This window comes from Lynx canadensis, chromosome D4 (assembly GCF_007474595.2).
Source record: "Lynx canadensis isolate LIC74 chromosome D4, mLynCan4.pri.v2, whole genome shotgun sequence".
NCBI classification, from domain to species: Eukaryota; Metazoa; Chordata; class Mammalia; order Carnivora; family Felidae; genus Lynx; species Lynx canadensis.
Genome location: NC_044315.2, coordinates 4054330 through 4076441, shown reverse-complemented (window position 1 = coordinate 4076441; position 22112 = coordinate 4054330). Strand labels below are relative to the sequence as shown.

General features: G+C 57.4%; 1 protein-coding gene across 4 annotated transcripts in view; it reads left to right on the top strand.

Annotated features, from left to right (window-relative positions):
- Positions 1-22112, top strand: part of AUH (AU RNA binding methylglutaconyl-CoA hydratase) — a 358169-nt gene that overhangs the window by 180644 nt on the left and 155413 nt on the right. The gene's annotated exons all lie outside the window — the stretch shown is intronic.

Genomic DNA, 22112 nt, shown 5'->3' with positions numbered 1-22112 from the left:
CAAGGTACAGGGTGCCATCTGGACGTCTGTGAAATGACCCCCATGCTAATGGCGGGTGGACCCTGGGCAGGTCGGGGGTGGCTGGACTCCTTGCCTGGGGACACGGTCCCTCTTCCGGAAGTCCCCGGGCTCGGCCCCGAGATCCCTCTGAAGGCTCGCAGTTTGACCCGGACCTTTGGGCCCCACCAAGCGCAGCGTCCCTGCCAGGTTCTGGCCCTGAGTGGGACGGGCTCTGGCCGGCGCAACACGCAGGGGGCCTCCCAGAGCCACCGCCTGTTTCCGAAACTTGCCCCCAACGCAGGTACCCCAAACTCAGGCTGCTCACCTGCGGCTTCGGTTCCGCTCGGAAACCGTCTCCACCATTTCTGTCCTGCTTAACCTGCACACACCCTCTGGGCATGATGGAAACAGCCCTGGAGCCCACCTCATGTAGGCACACACACACACACACACACACACACACACACACACCCCACACACCACATACACAGTGTGCTGAGGAGAAGCCTGATTTCTCCTGGGGCGGGGTTGGTGACGTACCTGAGGATACCAAGGAACGAGGGACGTGCCAAGGGGCTGGGGCGGGGGGTGGGCGTGGGGAGCAGAGCTGGGCCAGGTCCGTGAGGCCGTCAGCACGGACCCGGGCGGCGGGCCCTGGCTGACCGCCAGGCGCAGACAGTGTTGGAGGCTCTGGGAATCTGCCCGGAGTCACAGGGCCTCGTTACCCGGTGAATTAACCTGATGTAACCTGTGCGCACTGAGGCGGGGTTGGGCTCACCACTCCGGCTTCTCCCAAAGGCTGAGCTGGGACGGAAGCCGCCCGCCCACTCCACCCCCGCCTCCGCCCCTGGGTGCACACTCGCCTGATACCGCCAGCTGGGGCTCCGGGCTCCTGGGGGAGCCGGGTGCTGTCCGCGCCCCCAGCTTCCAGCCCACCACACTGAGACCACAGGGAGCCTCGGCCTGGGTTTCTGACCCCGCATGACCATGCTCACAGCCAAAGGCACCTCAGACAATCAGGGCTTTGAAAATACTTCAAAGTAATTGGAAAGGATGCCATGGACAGGCACAGGTCCCAAACGCACCATCCTTAAAGGAAACGGAGCTTTGAAAGGAGTAGAAAGAACACGGGACTTCAGAACCAAAGTGAGGTAGACCGCGGAATCCCTGACGGCCTTTGAGCCCTTGGAACAATGACCGTCTCGGTGGCGGCGAGGTGAGGACGGGCTCCCTCGATCCCATGGTCCCGACGGCCCAGCCGCCCGGCTCAGCCAGCCGTGCCCGGGCGACACCACCCCCGAGAGAAAGCGCCCGGCACCGAAGACGGAGGACTCCTTGGAAGAAACCTCCCCGCCGAGCCCCTGGGAAGTCGTAACACGGCGTCACGACCGTGTTGGAGAGGGTCCACGGCGCGGGCCGGGCTGTGCAGCGGGGGCGTTAGACGCCAAGTCCCGCGCGTGAGACGAGGCAGCTGCTGACCTCTGGCAAAGCAACTCCAGTGGTGGGAATTGGTCCTGAGGAGCGGATCGAGCCCGTGCACCAGCTCATCGGTCTCTGACACCAGCCCACGAGCGCCTTCGCGGGTGGCAAGTCGGGGTAAAGGCACGCGGCGCTCTCCAGCGGACGGCACCCCCCGGCAGCTGGAAGGGTGACGTAGATGCGAGCACAGAACTGCAGGGAAAAGCACTCCCCGTGCGCTCAGAAGAACAGGCCAGGACTCGCTGGGTACGGCTCACCCCCGGGTTCACGTGATATGCCTCTATTACACGCGCCTTTTCCAGTTTTCCTGCAATTGTGTTAGTGTTTCTACCGCGGCCGTAACAAACTTGGCCTGGGAAAGTCGAGGCCTCGGGCCGCATGCACGTGTAATCTGACGGCTCTGGGGGTCGGGAGGCCGACCTGCAGCCCCTTGTCCGTGGGGCTGTTTCCTTCCAGAGGCCGCAGGGAAGGGTCCCTTCGCTGCCTTTCCAGCTGCTTGGCGGTGCCTGCGCCCCCGAGTCCCCGGGCCTGCGTCCCCACCCCCCACCTGCAGACGCATAACCACACGCAGTCTGAGCTCTCTGCCCCCGGCTGGGACCTGCGGCCACACTGCATGCATTCGGGCTGCCTGGAATCATCTCTCGGTTTTCGGTCCGATGAGCAGTCTTGTCTTCCTCCTAGTTTCCTTCGCTTCATCTGCTACCCTATTCCCCCCTCTGTCAGTAACCCAGCAATTTACAGGGTCTGGGGATGAGGACGCGACATCTCTGAGGGGCCGACGTTCTGCTCGCAACGAGATGCGTGCACTTTAATTAGCCAAGAGGACCCGGCCAACCAGAGAGCTCTGGGTGCTTCGTATTCACGTTCTCCGGCTTTACCGACTCCTCCCTGTCATTTCTGTGCCCCGTTGTCCGGTTCTTAGCTTTCGTTCTGAATGTGCAGTGATTCACTCTCAGCATCCTTCATTTCACACCACGTTTTCCATTTCTGGGATCTGGATTGCTGGGGCAGCACAGAGGAGCCTGAGTGTGGTTCAGTTAGGGCCGTGTTACAAGCCGTCCCCCAAATTTGCTGCTCGAAACACCACCACTGTTTTTTCTTGCAGTTGTGTGGATCCACTTGGACTGTGCTCAGAGGGGCAGTTCTGCCCCACTCGGCATCAGCTGAGGCTCCTCCTGTCCCCAGGGCCTCTCCACGGGGCCTCTGATCAATCCCATGTCCAGCCCGGCTCCCCGGCAGCGTGGGAGAAGGTGGATGCCCAGACCCTCCTAAGGACAGGGCACGAGATCCTCAGGGGGGCGCTTCCCCTGCAGTCTGTGGGCAGAACGACGGTCAGGCCTGTCCAGTGTCGGGTGGGGAGGGAACAGGCACGAGGTATTCAATGGCACCACATCTGTGCACAGCACAGCACACGCAGGCACTCAGTATTCCTTACCGTGTCTATCGCTGGGACCCCCTTTGGGCCTCAGCTGGTATTCCCAGTGGCCCCCCCTTGTCTGTGCCTTCCCGGGAAGCTGGCACATGCGGAGACAGGGCACTCGGTGTGTGCAAGGCAGGACGGCCGGGTACCTGCGGTGCCCCTTGGTCACTGGAGACCTAGAAACAACTGCCTGCAGCCCACGCCCCACACTCTGGAGAAGGCAGCCCCTGGCTCTAAGTTCTGCCAGTCCACGGACTCCCCCAAAGACATTCAGTCTGTAGGGACCGCCATCTTGGTTCAGGCTGTGTGGACCACCCCTGCCCCGACACCCCGCAGGTGTGCACAGGTGACCTTGCTCAGGTGTGCACCTTGAGGTTGACGCACGGCTGCCCTGTCGCCGCCCAGCTGCAGGGGGTCCCACTCGTGCCACGTCCCTGGTCCGCTGGGACTTGGGATGCCGCCCAGAGAACACAGGGGCCCCGGAGTGGCCGGAAGGGTGGTTGACGTCATAGAACCGCGAGCCTGTGCACCTGCTAGTTCTAAAAGGTTCTGAGGCACCGAGCCTCCGTTCTCTTTGCTCCGGCCCCCACACGTCCCTCATTTTCTGAGCAGGGCTGTTCGTCCTTCCGTTTACCGTCTGAAGATGTGCCACCTCCCACCCCCTCCCCCAGCACTGCCCTCTGTTTCTGTGGGCACATCCGGCGGTGCCCCGGGACACAGGCAGTGCGTCTCCCGGGGTCTCAGGTGGCTGCTGGTGACGCCAGAGCTCTTCACCCCGGACCCCAGTGCTCCAGGAGGGCATCCCCGGGCCACCACCCCGGGACAGACCGTTCACGTCTGTTCAGACACAGGACTGACAGCGTGCGCTTCTCTGACTACATAAGGCAGAACTGGGGACGGGGACAGGGGGCGGGCAGGCGTTCCCGTTGAACTTCGGACACCGTTGACTGGCCGGGCGGCGGGCGAAGCAGAACAGCTGTCGACACGCCCGTGCTTACGTTTGTGGCTGTGACGCGATAGTGGCGCTTGAACACTCGCAGCACACACTCGCGTGCCGTCTTGGAAGCAGCGCTGCCAATAGAAGTTACAACTCCCGGAAGAGCACGAAGCGGCCAGGAGGCAGCGGGGGAGAAGCCACGGGGCGTTCGTGGAAATTTGTCCCGCAGGTGGACGGCTGAAGTCACGAAGCCAGACACGTCTCGCTTCTTCCTAATTAATGGCGGGTCGTAAAGTCAGGGTGGGGGCGGCGTAGTCCTTCTGTCCTTCAAACCCGCTTTGACGGCTCTCGGCCACGAGGATGTCGTCAGGGTCTCCAGGTGCGTGGAAACCCGCGTGGAAACGAAGCCGGGTGGCATAAGCCCGCGTCGCTCCTGCTGCGTCTGCATCTGTCTCCCCGGGGGGAGGAGCGATCCCACAGCGCCGGCTCACCCCGGAGCGGGTGGCGACTTCTGAAAATAGTAATTTGAAACACAACACACTTTTAAAAAGACAGGAAAGGAAAACTCATCCATCCTCCCGCCGCTGAAAATGTGCCACCGTCTGCCTTGCCTTTCACGTTTTGGGGCACGGCTGCAGACCAGAATGAGTGTGGGCCGGATTTTGGAACCAGGTCTCCTGGGTTCGGATTTGCTTCCTTCCAGCCGTGGGACCTCAGGGAGGTGACTTGGCTACTCCCTGCCTCAGTTTCCTGGTCTGTGAAGTGGAGGCACAACTCAGCAGTGTTCACAGCAGGTTACCCGTACCGTTGTCGTGATTCTTCCCGACTGCTTCCCGTGCTCCCAGGAGCAGACACAGGCACACTCACGTGTGAACAGATCCACACACGTGCACACTCGGCCGCGCACACTCCTGCACGAGGAACACGCTCCCACACGTGCCTGTGAACGCACACATACCTGTGCCCCAGAAACACTAGCGTCAGACCCTCCGGCCGGGCCTGTGGCCGCCTCTCTTGCACCTCAGAATGAGCGCGACCGTTTCCCCAGTCGCCTTCCTGTGGGGCTGCCCCGGCTCCTCGCTGCTCCCCTCCTGGTGGGCGATTCGGTGGTCCTGAGGTTTCCCTGCGGCGGGGCCTGCCCTGGGGTGAGGACGCAGTTTTAGTTTTCCCAGAGACTGCCAAATTGCTGGCCCTGATTCCTGCCGCTCTGCCTTCCCCCTGACGGCGGGGGCCCGATTTCTGCACCTCCCAAGAGGAGGGGACGCGGCCGCTACCCTCCGCCAGCCCCTGCATCGAGAAATGCGCTGTCTTGATTTTCATTTGCATTTCTGCAGTTCTTAGGAGAGTGACGGCCCCTCCTTTGTCTTGTGCAACACGCAGGCATCGCTGTGAACAATGTCAATATATTCTTTGGCCTTGATGGTTTGTTTTACGGCCGATCCCCGTTCTTACAAACAACAACAACAACAACAACAACATGTGCAGATGATCTAATAATTTGCCAAATGAGCACGTTTGGGTAAAGAGGAACTCCACATCTGGACGCTCGGTATTGTTGCCGACAGGCCTCTGCGTGTGGTGCACGCTCTACGAACGACGCGGCGTTGAGTCAGTCATTCGTCACGACCTGGTTACTGAACACCCGTCACGTGAGGGCCAGCGTGTCTCAGCTTTGTGCTTACATCAGAAAACGAATCTGTAAACAGCCTGCCGTGTGGGATTTAGGATCCGTCCTGAGTCACGTGGGAGCTGAGATCAGGGCCGCGTGGCGGAAGGTGGCCGCTCTAGGCGAGAGCCCAGATGGCCCCTGGGGGTGGGGCCGCCGAGCGCCCTCGCGTGCCCCTTGCCGGGGACCGTGACGAAGGACACGCTCGGCTGGCGGGCAGACCTGGCTGAGGGCCTGGCCTCCCGATCCCGCGGGGGCTACACGGCAGGATGGTCGGGTGGCACCTGAGTTCTCCTCCAGGCAGGTGGGAGAATGAAGCCCAAAGGGGCTGCCCGGCCCCTGCGGCACGCCCACCCTTCCTGCCTTGTTCTGAGGGAGTCTCCGAGGCCGCCGGTCACAGGCCTGTTTGAATTTGCACGCACCCACCCTTTGGCTTGCGGAGTCCGATGGAATGGAGGGGCAAGCTGGGCCGCGGTGGGGGGCCCGGGCCTCCTGTGCCCGCCTCCTGTACCAGTTAGCTAGTTAGCGAGTTACCCACGGCTGGCCCTGTGCTCCCGGCTCCCAGTTGAAAGGACTTTGGTGCCTCGTCCTTGGCCAAGGCGCTTACCTCTGACCCAAGCAGCTGTGGTCAAGAGGGTGGCCCTTAACACCGGGCCTGCCGGTCGCTGGTGGGGCCGTGGACCTGTGGCCGCACGGTGTGACCAGGGAAGGGACACGGTCCCCCACCTCCTCAGGGAGTCCCCCTGCACATAGAGCCAAGGCACAGGTGTCCACAACGCCCAGCACAGCAGTGGCCGCTGGTCCGTGGTGAGCATGGGAGCCACTAACCCCTGTGCGTGTGGAGGCCCAGACCTTCTGTCACAGAGCCCGAGCCGTGGGGGCTCCACACGTGCTCCACACAGCTGCCAGGGCCCCTGGGGGAGATGTCGAGCTTGTAGGCCCAGGCAGGCCTCTGAGGGTGGTGACGGGCGGCCTGTTCGTTTCCCGGGCCGCTGTGACAGTCACCACTGACTTGATGGTTTATATCTTTTTTTTTTTTTTTTAACGTTTATTTATTTTTGAGAGAGAGCCAGAGGGACAGAGTACGGGCGGGAGAGAGGCAGAGAGAGAGGGAGACACAGAATCCGAAGCAGGCTCCGCGCTCGGAGCGGTCAGCACGGAGCTCGAGGCGGGGCTCAAAGCCACAAACCGTAAGATCACGACCTAAGTAGGAGAGAAGTCAGACGCTTAACCGACTGAGCCACCCAGGCGCCCCCTGACTTGATGGTTTAAAGCAGGGCACGTTCGCTTCTTGCTGGTCTAGCAGCCAGAATTCAGTCCCACTGGGCTGAAGCCAAGGGGTCTGCAGGGTCTGCTCCTTCTGGAGGCTCCGGGGCAGGATCTGTGTTTCCTTTCCCGGCGCCCAGAGGCCGCCTGCCTTCCCTGGCTCTAGGCTCCCTCCTGGTCTCATACGCACAGGCCCCAGGCTCCGCGCCCGGAATCCACGATCACAGCACCTTCTCGTTGTCTTCCGTCCATCTCCCCGCTGTGGGGACGCCCACCTGGACAACCCTTAGCCCATCACGTCAGCAAGGTGACATTCACAGGTTCCGGGGTGAGGACGTGGACATCTTTGGGGGCCGGCCGCAGGAGGGGAGCCCCTGGGAGGGCGCTGCTGACTCCTGGGCAGGGGTGCCGGGAGGGGGTTCCAGGCAGAGAGAGCAGAACGTGCCACCCGGGGCCCACTCCTGGCCGGCAGGTCGAGCTCCGGACCCACCGCTGACCCAGCCCTGATCTGCACTCGTTACTTCCGGAGCGTGGTTCACTCCGCAGACAGCGCGCGTCCTCGCGGGAAGTGATGCACCAGCCAGCGTGGCCGGAGTGGGCGCAGAGCAAGCGTAGTCGGAGGGGCTGCGGGTGCTGTAGGCGCCCAGGAGGAGCACAGAACTGGTGACCGAGAACTCAGGGTGACAGTATGAATGGGAGAGAGGCCCCGAGTGGGACCAACACCGGGAGGTTAAGAGTCACCAGCCTGACCCTGGATCCGATGGGACCTGGTCCGTGTTGAGTCCTCCGCAAGCTGTGGGGGGCCGCCCTGCCCGTCTGTCTTCTCTCGTGGCCCTTCTTCCCCGCTCATGTTGTGACCACCTGTAGTTAGTGATCTGATCCTCTGTCTGTCTGTCTCTATCTGCCCCTACACCCCCCCCCCCCAAAATACACTTAAAAATAAAAATGATCTCCCTTCGAAGCTCCTTGAGGACCGTGGCTGGATGGACTCTCGTCTCTGTCCACCTGCAGGTTCCCCACCCCCTCAGCCCCACCTGCTTCGTGGTGATGGGCAGCTTCCGGGGATCAGGGTGAGGGACGTGATTGCCCCTGATGCCGGGGGATGCCCAGCACAGTGAATTTCCGGCGGTACTGGGGAGGCCTGAGACACCGCGGCGCAGAGACCACGAGTGACCACTCGTCCTACCCCCCACCCCCGCCCCCCACAGCTCGTGTTATCTTTACATAAATAATGTTGATTTCAGCGGCTCTACGGCCCTGATCCTATTGCTGTCCGACAACCATGAGCCTTGGGCTGCCCGGTGACTTCCCCTTTGTGACAAACGAGCTTTCCCTGCGGACTGACCTGCCATCTGTCTCCACCCCCACACACCCTGGGGAGCAGCAGGGGCTCACCTGCCTCTCCTGAAATGCCACCACGGCGTGTCCTGTCCGAGAGCCACCCTGAGATCCCAGGCAGGTCCGGGAGGCCCACCGGGTGAGGAAGGGTCAAAGGGCAAATCCCAACTGTTAGGCGGGGAACGATGCAGTGGTGGGTCCCCACGGACACAGGCCAGTGTCACTGGGCCTCGTGTCCTGTTCTGCCCACTTCACACCCTAAAGAGTCTGGCTCTCCCTTCCTTTGGGGGTGTTTAGCCCAGGGCTGATAGGAGTAGGGGGCGCTGAGGGGCCACCCAAGGCCGTGGCCAAGGAGCCGTGCAGATGCGCCCAGAGTCTTTTCTGGCCAGGACCCTGTGGCTGCCCAGGCCTCGGCTGGCCCGGCTGAGCCCAGGACCGTACCTCGGCATCCTTTCCTATCAGCCAGACCTTCTCCGGGCCTGAGTTTGGTTCCTTCTTTCCCCAAATCCACCCAGCTTGGAGATTTCCCTGCCAAACCACAGAAACTAAACACGGCTTGTTTCCTGGCAAACACACCTGCGGGCAGGCTTGCCGAGCCCCAAGATGCGTTTATCAGGAAATCACGTATCACAGCGAAGTTCACCGGGGTTTGACCGTCCTTGAAAACGAGAGGGAAAGAGGGGCCGTGTGTGGCAGGGCAGTCTATGCAGGCCGCAGTCTGTTAGCCTCGTAAAATAAAACCCCTGGGACGTGGAAAATCGAGCTGATCGCCAGGGGCTGTGTGACCCCAGGACGCGGGGCTCGCACATGCTCACTGCTGGGATTGCACAAGAAGAAAGAGCTGCGTCATTTCCAGTTGGTGTGTGTGAGTAACCACATTTAAGTGGAGCGTGGGGCTGACTTGGAAAAACAAACGAGTTTCAAGCTCTCTCGTGAGATTTGTGAGCCGGGCCTCCGCACCCCGGCCTCCCGCTGAGGACCCTCCACAGTTGCCCACGCGGCAGCTGCCCGGGCGCGGTTGGTGAGGGGCTGCTGACCCCGTGCACACAGCGCCCAGCCCGCCCAGCCGCGTACTGCCTCTTTGTCGTGGTGCCGGTGATGATGTGACGGCAGCCAGCTGCTCAGGTGCGCCCCAGGCGCCCTGACCAGGCCCGCAGCCCCTCTGTACACCCCAGAACCCGGGGGGAAGGCGGAGGAGTGGACGAGCAGGACTTCGAGGGGCAGCTCGGCCTGCATTCAAGCCCGTTCTGAACACCAGTGTGTCGTTAGACGCTTCATCGTCACGTTACCTGTGGTCCGCCCCCCCCCACGGCCAGAGGACCCCACATTCCGGAACAGTGCATCACACCCAGTCCGTGTGGAAGGGCCCGTTCTCTGCTTGGATGAGTACTTTTGTAAAACACAACAAGCCTGAATGATGAAAAAGCATGCCCGCCTCGTGACGGCACAGCAGTGTCAGAGCGCTTCAGCGGTCCTCAGCCCTCCTCTCTGCGTCCCGTGGTCCCGTCACGGAGTGGGCCTCGGGCCCTGGGCCACACGGTGGTGACGCCGGCCGCCCCCCGTGCCGCTTCTCCGAGCCTGCCGCTGCCTCAACCGCGAACGAACCGTCAGGTTCTCCTGAACCGCCGGTGCCCTCAGACTGCCAGCCACCAGGTCCTTTGTCAGAACGGGGTCCCGAATTTCCAATCAGAAACCTGGTCCCCGTTGGTTTTCCGCAGCTGCTGTGTCCCTGTCTCTGGGGAGTGACTCCCGACGGGATGATTCCGGGGAGGCTTGTTGCTGCATCCTCGCGGGTGTCCCGTGGGCCCCCGGGGATGCGCACACGGTGGGAGCCGCCCGTGGCCACGAGCCTTGTGTTCTGGGTGACCTGCTGGTTCTGAATAACTAGGTAAGAAAGTTCTCAGGTTTTACCGTCGCGGGTCTTGTGAGCGGAAAGGTCACTTAGCTGGGGAGTGGAAACCACACTGAGAACATCTGTCAAAATAGGAGTTGCGGTGCTTTCTTCAAAGAACCCACTGACACACATGTAAGAAATTCTGCACCACATGCCAATTAAAGGGAGCACGGGCCCATTTCGCTCTTGGACTTTTCCATGTCGTTCTTCTCTAGTTCCCTTCCCAACACAGTTTTTCTGGAGTCCTCGTTACCATATTTGGATTTCTGCTAAGCCAGGAATATGATTTTCTGTGTTTCTTTGCTCAGAGTTATTTCTTTTTCTTTTTCTTTTTTTTTTTTAAGTTTTTTTATTTTGACAGAGGCAGAGAGAGAGTTCCAGTTGGGGAGGGGTAGAGAGAGGGAGAGAGAGAGCGAGAATCCCAAGCAGGTGCTGCACGTGTCAGTGCAGATCTCGATGTGGGGCTTGAACTCACAAACCGTGGGATCGTGACCTGAGCCATAGTCAGATGCTTAACCAACTGAGCCACGCAGGTGCCCCATGTTTTTCTTTTAAAAAAATTCTTTGGGGCGCCTGGATGACTCCATCAGTTAAGTGTCCAACTCTTGATTTCAGCTCAGGTCATGATCTCACGGTTCCTGGGATCGAGTCCCACACCGGGGTCTGTGCTGTCAGTGCAGAGCCTGTTAGGATTCTCTGTTCCCCTCTCTCTCAGCCCCTCCTCAGCTCTCACTCTCTCTCTCTCAAAAATAAAGAAAAAAACACATTAAAATATTTTTAAAACATAAAAACGAAAAGACTCTTCGTTACCAAACATGACCAACTCTCAAAAGACATTGTGGAACGAAGTTTAATATCATGACGTCAGGAGTTGAAGTTCGTTTTCATTGGCTTAAGTTAGTCATTGGTGTTGCAATGGGGCTGGGCAACGCTGAGACTCTCCGGAGCACTACCGTGTTGACTTTAGTGCTTTAAAAACAATCCTTCATTTTTGGTAATGTTTTGTTATGTTTTGGTGTTGATGTTACGCTTGCCTCAGAAACACAGTGGGATGTGTTCCCTCTTTCTCTGTTTCTCTGTTGCATACGTTTGGTGTTATCACTTCTTTGAACATTTGATGGGGTTCATCTATGAACCTGAGGGGGCCTGGGGTTTCCTTGGTGGGAGGGTTTATGACAACAGGCAGGACTCTTCCCATTTTCTCTTTGAGCTTGTCCAAACTTTGGTAAGTTACATTTTTCATGGAGATTGCCCAGTTCATGAAGTTAGCAAGCTGATTGGGATAAAGTCATTCACAAAATTGCCTTCTTAGCCTTTTAATATCTATCCGATCCTGGTTATCCAAGTGATAACCAGTCTTTTATGCTTGATATCAGTGGTTTATGTTCTGTTATAATATTTTCTTGATTAGTCTGAGTATGAGCTTACCTACTTTGTTGCTTTGAAAACACTAGGATCTCGCTTTGGAACGTCTTGCTAATGTCTGTTTTCTGTTTTGTTGATTTCTGCTCTTTATTATTTCTTTCCTTCCACTTATTTTGCGTTTACTTTGTTTACTTTCTTTTTTAGGCTCTTGAGGTGGACGCCTCAATCATTGATCTCAGACTCTCCCTCTTTTCTAACGCAGGCATTGAAACCTGTAGAAGTCCCTTTCGCCACGGCCTTCGCGGCACCCCGTTTTGATATGATGGATTTTCACTACCACTTGGGCTTGAGATATTTTCTAAGTTATTTGCAACTTCCTTTTTTAAAACGCGTTTATTTAGAAGTGTATCCTTTAGTTTCCAAATATTGGAGGTTTTCCTGGATACCATTTAGCTACTGATTCCTAATTTAATTCGGGTGAGATCAGAGAATCTGCGTCATGTACTTACAGACCTTCTGAATTTTTTGAGACTTGTGCCATGTGTATGTAGGTTTTTATGTGTACCTGAAAAGAATACGTGATGATGTAGAAATAGCAGTTAGGTTGAAGTAAATGGCGGTGTCCAGTTCTACGTGCCAACACTTTTTCGAACTGATCGACACACTGCTGAGAGAGGAAGGTTAACATCTCTTACTGTGATTGTGCAGTTGTTTTTTTTTTTTTTTCTAGAAAATTAAGCAAAATAAAAAAAGAAAGGGACTTCTTTCATCTGATAAAGGGCATCTGTGAAAAACCTAGAGTTAACACAATACTATACCTACTGTTGAAATAGTGAGTACTTTCTCTCTAAGATCAGGAACAAGATAAGGAAGCATGCTCTCTCTTATCACTGTAGTCATCTCCCTAAGAACTATGGCTGTAAAACAAAAAAAAAAGGATGTAAAAGACATAGTTGGTAGGGGAGAAGTAAAACTGTCTCAATTTAAACATGATTTAAGCATGATTACACCGAAGAGCTCAAAGCATCTACCAGTAGAAAGCCACTAGTGTAAGTTGCAGGATACAAGGCTAATACACAAAATTAAACTGCACATGCATACGCTAGCAGCAAACAATTGAATAATGACATTTTAAAAAAATTCTATTTGTAACAGCAAATGAAATAGTTAAAAACACATTGAACAGAAGATGTGCAACTCCTGTTCACAGAAAACGACAGAGCACTGTTGAGAGAGACATTTTAAAAGACCAGAATACATGGAGAGATGTGCCAAGTTCCTGGATTGAGAGACCCCATTGCCCAAAGGCACATGTTCTCCTCAAATCGATCTATAGATTCAGTGCAATCCCACTAAAAGTTCCAGCAGGGTTTTGTGTAGAAATTGAGAAGCTAATTCTAAAATGCACTTGACAGTATAATTGACCCTTGAACAACGTAGGTTGGCATGGGTCCACTGAGATGCAGATTTTTTTTTTCCAATATAGTCTAGTCCTGTAAATGTATTTTCTCTTCCTTATGTTTTCCTTAATAGCATTTTTTTCTTTTTTTTAAATTTTTAACGTTTATTTATTATTGAGAGACAGAGAGACAGAGCATGAGCAGGGGAGGGGCAGAGAGAGGGGGAGACACAGACTCCGAAGCAGGCTCCAGGCTCTGAGCTCTCAGCACAGAGCCTGATGTGGGGCTCGAACTCACAAACTATGAGATCATAACCTGAGCCAAAGTCAGACGCTCAACCGACTGAGCCACCCAGGTGCCCCCTTAATAGCATTTTCTTTTCTCAAGCTTACTTTATGGTAAGAACACAGTATATAATACGTATGACATACAAAATATTGTGTTAGTCAACTGTGTTATGGTAAGACTTCTTGCCCACAGTTGGTTATTAGCAGTTAAGTTTTGGGGGAGTCAAAAGTTCTTTGTGGATTTCTGTACAGGGGGCTGTCACCCCTAACCTCTGCATTGTTTGAGGGTCGACTGTACAAAGGACCTAGAATGGTCCAAACAATTTTTTACAAGTTGGAGGACAGACACCCCTTGAGTTCCAGACTTCCTACAAAGCTACAGGAATCAAGTAGTGTGGACATACGAATCAGATGGACGTAACAGAGAACCACACTCAGGTAGTCAGTTGATTTTTAACAAAGATACCCATTCAATTCAATAGGGAAATGAATGTTTTTTAAACAATCCGTATGGGGGGGGGGGGGGAACACAACCCTTCCCTTGCTCTGTACACGAATTTATAGACATGAAAGTCCTAGAAGAAAATCTTTGCAACTTGCTTGTTTTTCCCTAAGGCAGCATCTCTGGCTTGTGGTGCAGAAATCTAAGAGGGTCCCATGACCTGGCTCCCCCGGTGTTACTCCCAGGGCTACGTCACTTTGCACAGCAAAGGGATTTGCATCTGAAAATAGGGAGATTATGTGGGTGGGCCTAAACTCATGGCAATCTTTTAAGAGCAGAGCGGTTTTCGCTGGCTGGTCTCGGAAGGGGACATTAGAGATGTGATGTGAGGGAAGTGTCTGTTTCTGGCTGTGGGACAAGGACCTGAGAGTGGCTTCTGGTTGCTGAGAGCAGTGCCCCCCCCCCCCAACCTCTGACAGCCAGCAAGAAAGTGGGGAGTCCTGTCCACAGCTGCAAGGCAGCGGGGAGCCTGGAAACGATTCTTCCCCGTGCCTCCCGACAACAGCCTTGAGCCGACAAGAGCCTTGACTTCACCCCGTGAGGCGTTAAGCGGAGCAGCTGGCCAGCCCGCTGGGACTTGTGGCCTGGAGGGCCGCGGGTTAGTAAGCAGGTGTCATCTGATACCGCTAAGTTTGTGACTGTCATGAGCTATAGAACACTGGCCCGCAGCGCTGATCCTACCACGACGGCAGCAAAGCATGTAATTTGTTCCTATTTCATTGCTGTTTCCTGGAACAATGAGTATCCTCGTACTTGGTTTTTTTCCCCCTTTGATGTTGGGGAAAAGCCTTCTGCATTCGGGTAGATGCCGGCCCGTCTTCTTGGAGACGTCCTCTAAATCCTGGCTGCTCCAGACCTGGCTCCTGGGCCAGCGGCAGCACCGATGCTCCTGGGAGCTTGTTGGGGACGTGGACCCATCTGGGGCCCCCCGAGGCGGAAGCTCCATTTTAGGTAGACCCCGAGGCACTGAAGCTCCCGAAGCGGCACCCACCTTTGCCCAGAAGTGTGGCTTTTACCGGGTGTAAACCCAGCATGTCATGGGTGTGGCCAGGTTGGCCATCTAGACCTTCATCCGCCCGCCCCTGCCCCACGGCGGCGCTGCTCCTGCCGCAGGGTCTGGGTCTCTGGGCTCAGACACGGGAGCTTCCATTCCAGTGAGCTCTCCTCTTGGCCTGCAGACGTCCTCCGGGACTCGTGGCCCAGACGGGACACTGGGAGGCTCCTGTGCCTTTAGATGCCCAGTCTTCCGCACCGGAGTGAGGTCTGTGTGCCCCAGCCACCGTCTCACAGAGCTCGGCCAAGGAGCGCTCGGCAGAGACCGACCGGCACATGAACGCGTCGCCGGCTGCTGGTGTGGACACCCGTGGTCTCCGTGAGTCAGGCAGAGCTGGTGTGACCACCCCGGGGCCACCGAGGGCGCTTCTGCCATCCTCCTAGAGGCCCTGGGTGATGGCTGGGTGCTCCTTCTCGTCCACAATGCAGTCTCAGCCCAGCCACATTCCGGAGCGTCTCAGGCAGAAGCTCACGTCCGCCAACGTCTTCACCATCCGCCCTCTGTCCTCCCAGGGTCTGTGCATCCGCAGGAAAACGCGGCTCCCTCTCCCCGCGGGCCCTCCTCCGCTCACGCTGTTTTCTCTTTCGCAACATCCCACCCACCCCCATCTCACCCCCTGAGACACTAGGTCTTCCAGGAAGCCTTCCTAGAATTTCCCATCAGGACTCCCAGGGAAGTGTCCCTGAGACTCACGTCCTCAGTATTTTGGTCATCTGTTGCAGCACGAAACGGCCCCGGGGTCAGCGGCTTAAAACGACCATTTAGTTTTGCCCCCAAACCCACAGGTCGGGAATTTGGGAAGGGCCGCGGCGTCTCCCCAGCACGGTTCTCCTCCACCAGGCACAGGTGGAACGAGTCAAATACACTTTGGCAAAAGTAGGGGAGAGGCAGGTTTGGAGATGGAGTAGCGCCTCCTACGTGCCGTGTGTGTGTTGTGTGTGCAACACGGCTTGAGATACACGCAGAGTCACCCACCGGTCAGTCCCAGTGTGGGGCCAGCCGTCCACTGGAGCTCTTGACGTAAAGAATCCTGAGCCCCAACCGCGGAACTATATGCGGTGGAAGCCGGTCACGACAAGACCCGGATGCCAGGGTCCGGCTGGCCAGTGGGGGGCACAGCGCACAGATGTGAGGAGGAACAGGCTTGCTGGCCCACCCAGGGAGAAGCTTCTCCAAACTCCTCGGGCTCCGGCTCCAGCCCCGGACAACACCCCTCATCACAAAGGCACGGGAGCTCTCCGCAGGAGGGGTCACAGTGAGCTCGTTTTAGGAAAAGAGCTTTCTCGGCAACATACAGGCTAAAGAAGTTTCTGCAATCCTCAGCTCAAAATTTTATTTACAGCAAAATGTTGATTTGCCCACAAACATCCTGCTTTGCTAAATATACCACCCGGCTCCTACAACAGGGCTGTGGTTTTAGAGCGTGGGTCCTGCCCTCCCTTCTCGGCCCTGGCACGTCGTGTCGCGTACCCTCTTCCGTGGTCACCGTGCACCATGGGAGGCGAGTGGGCTCCCTTCCTGCGCGGGCTGCAGGACAGGCCTTGGTCCGACGGGTCTGTGACGGAGGGCTTGGCCACGGGCGGAGGACTGGCGGCAAGTCTGGTGCCCGCTGCGGGGCGCGGCCCGATTGTCGAGCGTCCTCCTCCTTTTTTAGGGTCACTCAGGGTATGATCGCACTGCCGGGTCTCTGTGGCCAAAGGAAGGACTTGGAGCTCATCCAGCCACGAGGGAAAATCCTGACCTCCCGTGACAGGCTCTAGAAGCAGAGGCCGGGACTGCGGGGTGGGGGAGGGGGCTGTGGGGGGAGCCTGAGCTCCAGGAAGTGGCCAGGGAGGCCCCTGGTAGGGAGAGACGCGGGGCCCAGCAGCACAGCACGATGGGCAAACAAGAAGGGCAAAGATCAAAAGCGCCCGGTTGTTTCTGCTCGCGCAGCAGGAAGGCGGGAGGGCAGGAGGTTCTGGAGAAACGAGGCGTGGCTCCCAGGGCTGCTGGGGAGCTTGGGCAGGGCTGAACTGCAGGAACCCTGTGGGAGAAGGGATTCGGGGGTGAGGGGAGCAGACCAGCAGAGCGGAGCAGTGAGGGCACCTCCAGCACGTGTCCCCATCTGGCCCCGCGACCCCAGCAGCAGCGGCGGGCTTCCTGCCCCAAATCGGTGTGGCATCCGCCGGACTTGGAACGTCTCCCTTGGCTGTTAAATTCCCAGGGATCGTAGGCACCGGAGGCGGGTGGGAGGCTTGTGCCTGTCCCCAACGCTCTCCTGCCCCCTGACCACCCGAGACCCACAGTCCAGCAGCAAATAGGGAAGGAGGAGACAGACTCAAGGGGCTGAACGCTAATGAAGGCACACAATGAGGGCGGTGACAGGCTGCCTGGCAGATTGAGGGAGGTTGGGGGGTGCGGGAGTCTGGGCCCGGGTCCAATGCCAGCTACCTGCAGGGACAGCTGGGAAGAGGGTCGGGCAGAGGCAGCCCAGCCACTCCGTCGCCCAGCTGGGTGACATCACAAAAGGACACTGCTCTTGTCCGTGGCGTGGTCTGCCAGGAGGAGAGGTTTTATTGCTCTGCGCGGAGATCAAGAGACGTTTGACAGTGAGAAGCTGAGTTCACCTGAAGGGGCACAGCGCCGGCGTGGACATTGGTGCCCCAGGGAGCGACACTCACGGGGGTGAATGAGCCACCAGCTCTCGGATCTGAGTGAGGCTCAGAGGAGTGCAGGGGCCTGGTGCATAATAAGCACAGAGGAGCCTCCACGGCTCGCCCCGGGCAGCGGGTCCCCAGATGATGGGGGTCCTGCCGCGCTGAAGGTCTTGGGAGGTTCTCGAGTGTGGAGGGTCTGGCCAGGCGCCCTTGGGCTGCGTTCCCGTTTCTCCTTCCTGCTCCGGGCTCTCCGTGCTGTTCCCGTGGCCAACACCTCCTGTGGGCAACTCAGGCTGCGAGAGCTGCTTTGCCGGAGGCACAGAGCACAGGAGGGGCCGGGGGTCTGGGTCTCCGCTCCCTCCCTCACCCGTGGCCTTGGCCGGCAAGGCTCGTGGAGGTGCGGAGTCTGCCTGGGTCCCCCGAGGGTCGGGCTGAAAGCTCCCCACTGCCGCGCTGGGGACTGGCCCCAAATTGTCCCCTGTTCTCGATTCTTCTCCATCCCGCCACGGTCTTTCCTGGAGTTCTTCTTCGTCGATCCTTCCGTGGACCTTCATCTCAGGACCTGCTTCTCTCTGCTTGCCTGCTGAGCTGCCGTCCACTCCCGCCTCGGGACGGGAACGTGCACCATCAGCCCTCCGGTTCGGAGAGCCACCCCACCGACTTCCCTGGGTCTGCAGTTTGCAGACAGAACGCAGGACTCCCAGCCTCCGTAATCGTGTGAGCCATTCACGCACACCACGTTTTACACGTGAAGGGCCTGCCACACAGACGGACGCAACCCTTGTGTTCTGCCATTCTCTACCCACATGCCCCCCCCCCCCGCCTTTGTATGATGCAGCCCCTTTCCTGGGCTTTGTGTAAAACCAGCGGATGAGAGCATTCGAGAATGTTAGTTGATGGGGATCACACGGTGATGGCATCGATGAACTTGGGGCCGGACGCTCCCGAAGCTCTGAGCTTAAACATTCACATCGCGTTAGGGTAGGTGTGCAATTTGCCGACTCTTCTGCAGAAAATTGTGCAAAGCTACACAACTGCCCGGTATGCCCAGGTAGGAGGGAGGGCTCTCCAGGCCCTGGCAACAAAACATCGTCCCTGGACCGGCAGCATCATGGGAGCTTATCAGAAATTCAGAGTCTCAGGCCTCACGCTGGCCTCCGCCATCCATCACCCCAGTCACTGGGACTGATTAGTGCACCTGGACGAAATAGTAATATCTTGAGTATTTTGACTTAGATAAAATATCCTATTAATAGGAATGTCCCTTGTTTCTTTTAACTTTTAAAAAACGTTACCGTCAGGAAATTTTTAAGTGCACTTAAAAAAAAAAAAAAAAAAAAGGGACAGCATTGTGCTCAAACTTGCTTGGTCAGAATCTTCGTTTTAGCAAGCTCCCTGGGTGACCCGAGGCCATCAGAGTTTGAGAAGCACCGCCTAAGCCAAGAACTGGCAAACTACAGGCTGGGGGCCAAACGTGGCCCACCGCTGTTTTTTGTGAATAAAGTTTTATTGGGACACAGCCACAAGCATTCGTTACACATCGTCCTTGGCTCTTTCCAGGCTTCGGTGGTGCGGTTGAATGTCGTGATGGAGAACTTGAGCCTCGTCTGACGTCCCTCCTCCCTTCCCTCATGCCAGGAGGAGCCCTTTGTCCCCCTGGGTCCTTGGGTGGCCGTGATGGGCCAGCCCTGAGCCTGGGAGCTGCTCGCAGACCTGGCCTGGCCTGATGCTGGGCCTTGCTGGCCATGTAGGGGGTGGCACCCACACATAACCAGGGTCATTCAAGGCCTGTCTGGCTGTGGCCCTCCAGGTCAGGACAGACCCTCACTCTGTTCTCACCCAGTTTTCTTTTTTTTTCCTTAAAAAAAATTTGTTTTGGGGCGCCTGGGTGGCGCAGTCGGTTAAGCGTCCGACTTCAGCCAGGTCACGATCTCGCGGTCCGTGAGTTCGAGCCCCGCGTCGGGCTCTGGGCTGATGGCTCAGAGCCTGGAGCCTGTTTCCGATTCTGTGTCTCCCTCTCCCTCTGCCCCTCCCCCATTCATGCTCTGTCTCTCTCTGTCCCAAAAATAAATAAACGTTGAAAAAAAAATTTATAAAAAAAAAAAAAAAATAAAATAAAAAAAATTTGTTTTAACATTTGTTCAATTTTGAGAGAGAAAGCAAATGGGGGAGGGGCAGAGAGAGAAAGGGAGACACAGAATCGGAAGCAGGCTCCAGGCTCTGAGCTGTCGGCACAGAGCCTGGCTCGGGGCTCAATGAAAGATCATGACCTGAGTGGAAGTTGGATACCTAACCGACTGAGCTACCTAGGTGCCCCTCTCCCAGCTCCCATTCCGACCGCTCTATCACCCACTGTCAGGGAGGTCAGGGGCCCTGCTGGTGTCCAGGCTTCTGTCCTGCCCTGGGTCCTGCTGGGCACCCCTTCCCCCAGGATCCCGAGGCAGGAAGGGCAGGGTGGCCACCTAGTCAGTGCCTGGGATGGGGGCAGGCAGAGAGCCAAGGCTTGTTGGTAGGAACACAGCACTGCAAGGCGTCAGCCAAGCACTTTCTGTGACAGCCACCGCAGGGCAGAATGGTCCTCCAGAACCCAAAATGAGTCCCTGAGGGAACCCCAGGCATCCACAGCACCCACGGTGACCACCTGCGGCTCAGGAGGGAAGCCCTGGGCCAGGGTCACTGGGGCGGTCACACTCCCGCCCCCCTGCCTCCCGGGGTCTCTTCGGCTGGAGCCCCTGCAGCCAGGAAGCAGGGGCGAGCAGGGCTAAGATATTGGGAGACAAACAGCGTTAGAACAGAGCTGAGCCCTGGGTGTGAGACAAGGTCTACATGCATTTTGAGGTACTATGATTTTAGGTGGTTAATTGTTCTTTCTTGCAGGAACTGATTCTTTCGCCTCCAGCATATACTAGTAGGTGAAATAATAGAGGTTCTACAAGAGTAAAATCCAGCGTTAACTGTCCTGTGTACCCAGCTCCCTCCAGCCCTCTCCTGCCCTCCTGCCTCAGTTTCCCCCAAGGGAGCTCAGCGCAGGCCCGCTCGAGGCCTGATCCAATGTTTACAGACGTGCGACAGGGCGACAGTTGCCAGGGTGCCTCCTTGTCCAGGCATGTGGGGGGACAGAGGGTTCACCTGTGGTGGGTCGACGCTTACACAGCCGCCCCCTGTCCATCTTCCGTCCGCTGGGCCCAGAAGGCTGCATGGGAAGGGTGAAGGGGGCACCCTGTGAGCTGGGAGGCAGCAAGGGACAGCCGTGGTGGGCAGGTGGCCGGGCAGCGGCAGAGGACGGGACACAGGCCCAAGAGAATGGTGGGAGCTGCAGCATCTGTGTGGTTGAGTCAGTCGGAAGGCCTCTTGGTTGCCTGGGCAACAACACCCCTGGGCTCCAGAAAAGGGACTGTGATGGCTTCCAGTAATGGTGTGGGGACTGTGATGGCTTCCAGTGACGGTGGGGGCACCGCGATGGCTTCCAGTGATGGTGGGGGCACCACGATGGCTTCCAGTGACGGTGGGGGGACCGCATTGCCTTCCAGTGATGGTGGGGGCACCGCGATGGCTTCCAGTGATGGTGGGGGGACCACAGTGCCTTCCAGGGATGGTGGGGGCACCACGATGGCTTCCAGTGATGGTTGGGGCACCGCGATGGCTTCTAGTGATGGTGGGGGGACCACAGTGCCTTCCAGTGATGGTGAGGGCACCGCGATGGCTTCCAGTGATGGTGGGGGGACCAAAGTGCCTTCCAGGGATGGTGGGGGCACCACGATGGCTTCCAGTGATGGTGGGGGGACCGCAGTGCCTTCTAGGGATGGTGTGGCCGCCACCATGCTGACCAAACACTGATAGTTTACAATGGTATAGGATGGAAACTTCTAGCATAAGGCACACCTTGGTGAGCAGGGGAATGCAGACAGGCATTGCTTTGTGGGTAGGTGTGCAGTGAAAGGGAGCACTTTCCTTTTCTCTGAAAGAACTCACTCATTCCCGAAAACCAGAAGCATGGGTGCTTGTGGACTCCTGGTGATGCCCTGCATCTCCATAGGAGGAGACGACAGCGTGACGAGAAGCAGAACTTTCTTCAGTGGGGACCAAGGGGCCCGGAGACTGCGCCACCCCACAGGGACACTGGTCAAGCCTTGCTCGGGGGACAGTGTCCCAGGAGCCCCCCTCTGGCCTGGGAGTGCCTTGTTCACAGGCCTGTCCTGGCGGCTGGGGTCCCCCCCACTTCCTCATGCTACCCCAGCCTCTCCAAACCCAGTCGCTGTCACACTTGGCAATTTCTGAAGCCACCTTCTGTCACACGTTTGCGCCTCCAGCCAGAAAGAGCTTTCTGGGCGTCGGGGGTGTGTGTGTGATGGAATTGGACCCTCCCAGAAGTCCGGGATAATCTCTACTGAAGTCTGTAACCTTAGGGGCGCCTGGGTGGCTCAGTGGGTTGAGCGTCCGACTTCGGCTCTGGTCATGATCTCACGGGTCACGGGTTCGAGCCCCGCATTGGGCTCTGTGCTGACGGCCCGGAACCTGGAGCCTGCTTCCGATTCTGTGTCTCCCTCTCTCTCACCCCTCCCCTGCTCGTGCTCTGTCTCTGTCTCTGTCTCTCGAAAACAAATAAACATTAAAAAAATGCCTATAACCTCAGTCATGTCTGCAGATTTCCCTTTGTCACACAACATGGTTCATGTGGTTCTGGCCTCGAGGTGCACGCGTCCTTGGGGCCTCCTGCCTGACCTGCCCTCTGGGGAGGGGGCCAACTGTCCTGGTGGGCAGTCGTGCTGACTACAGGCGTCCCCTGCGTCACCCACCACGACCTGCCATTTGCCTTTTGTAAGCAGCGGCTTCTCCAGCAGGAGGGAGAGGGCACTGAGCCTCTGTCA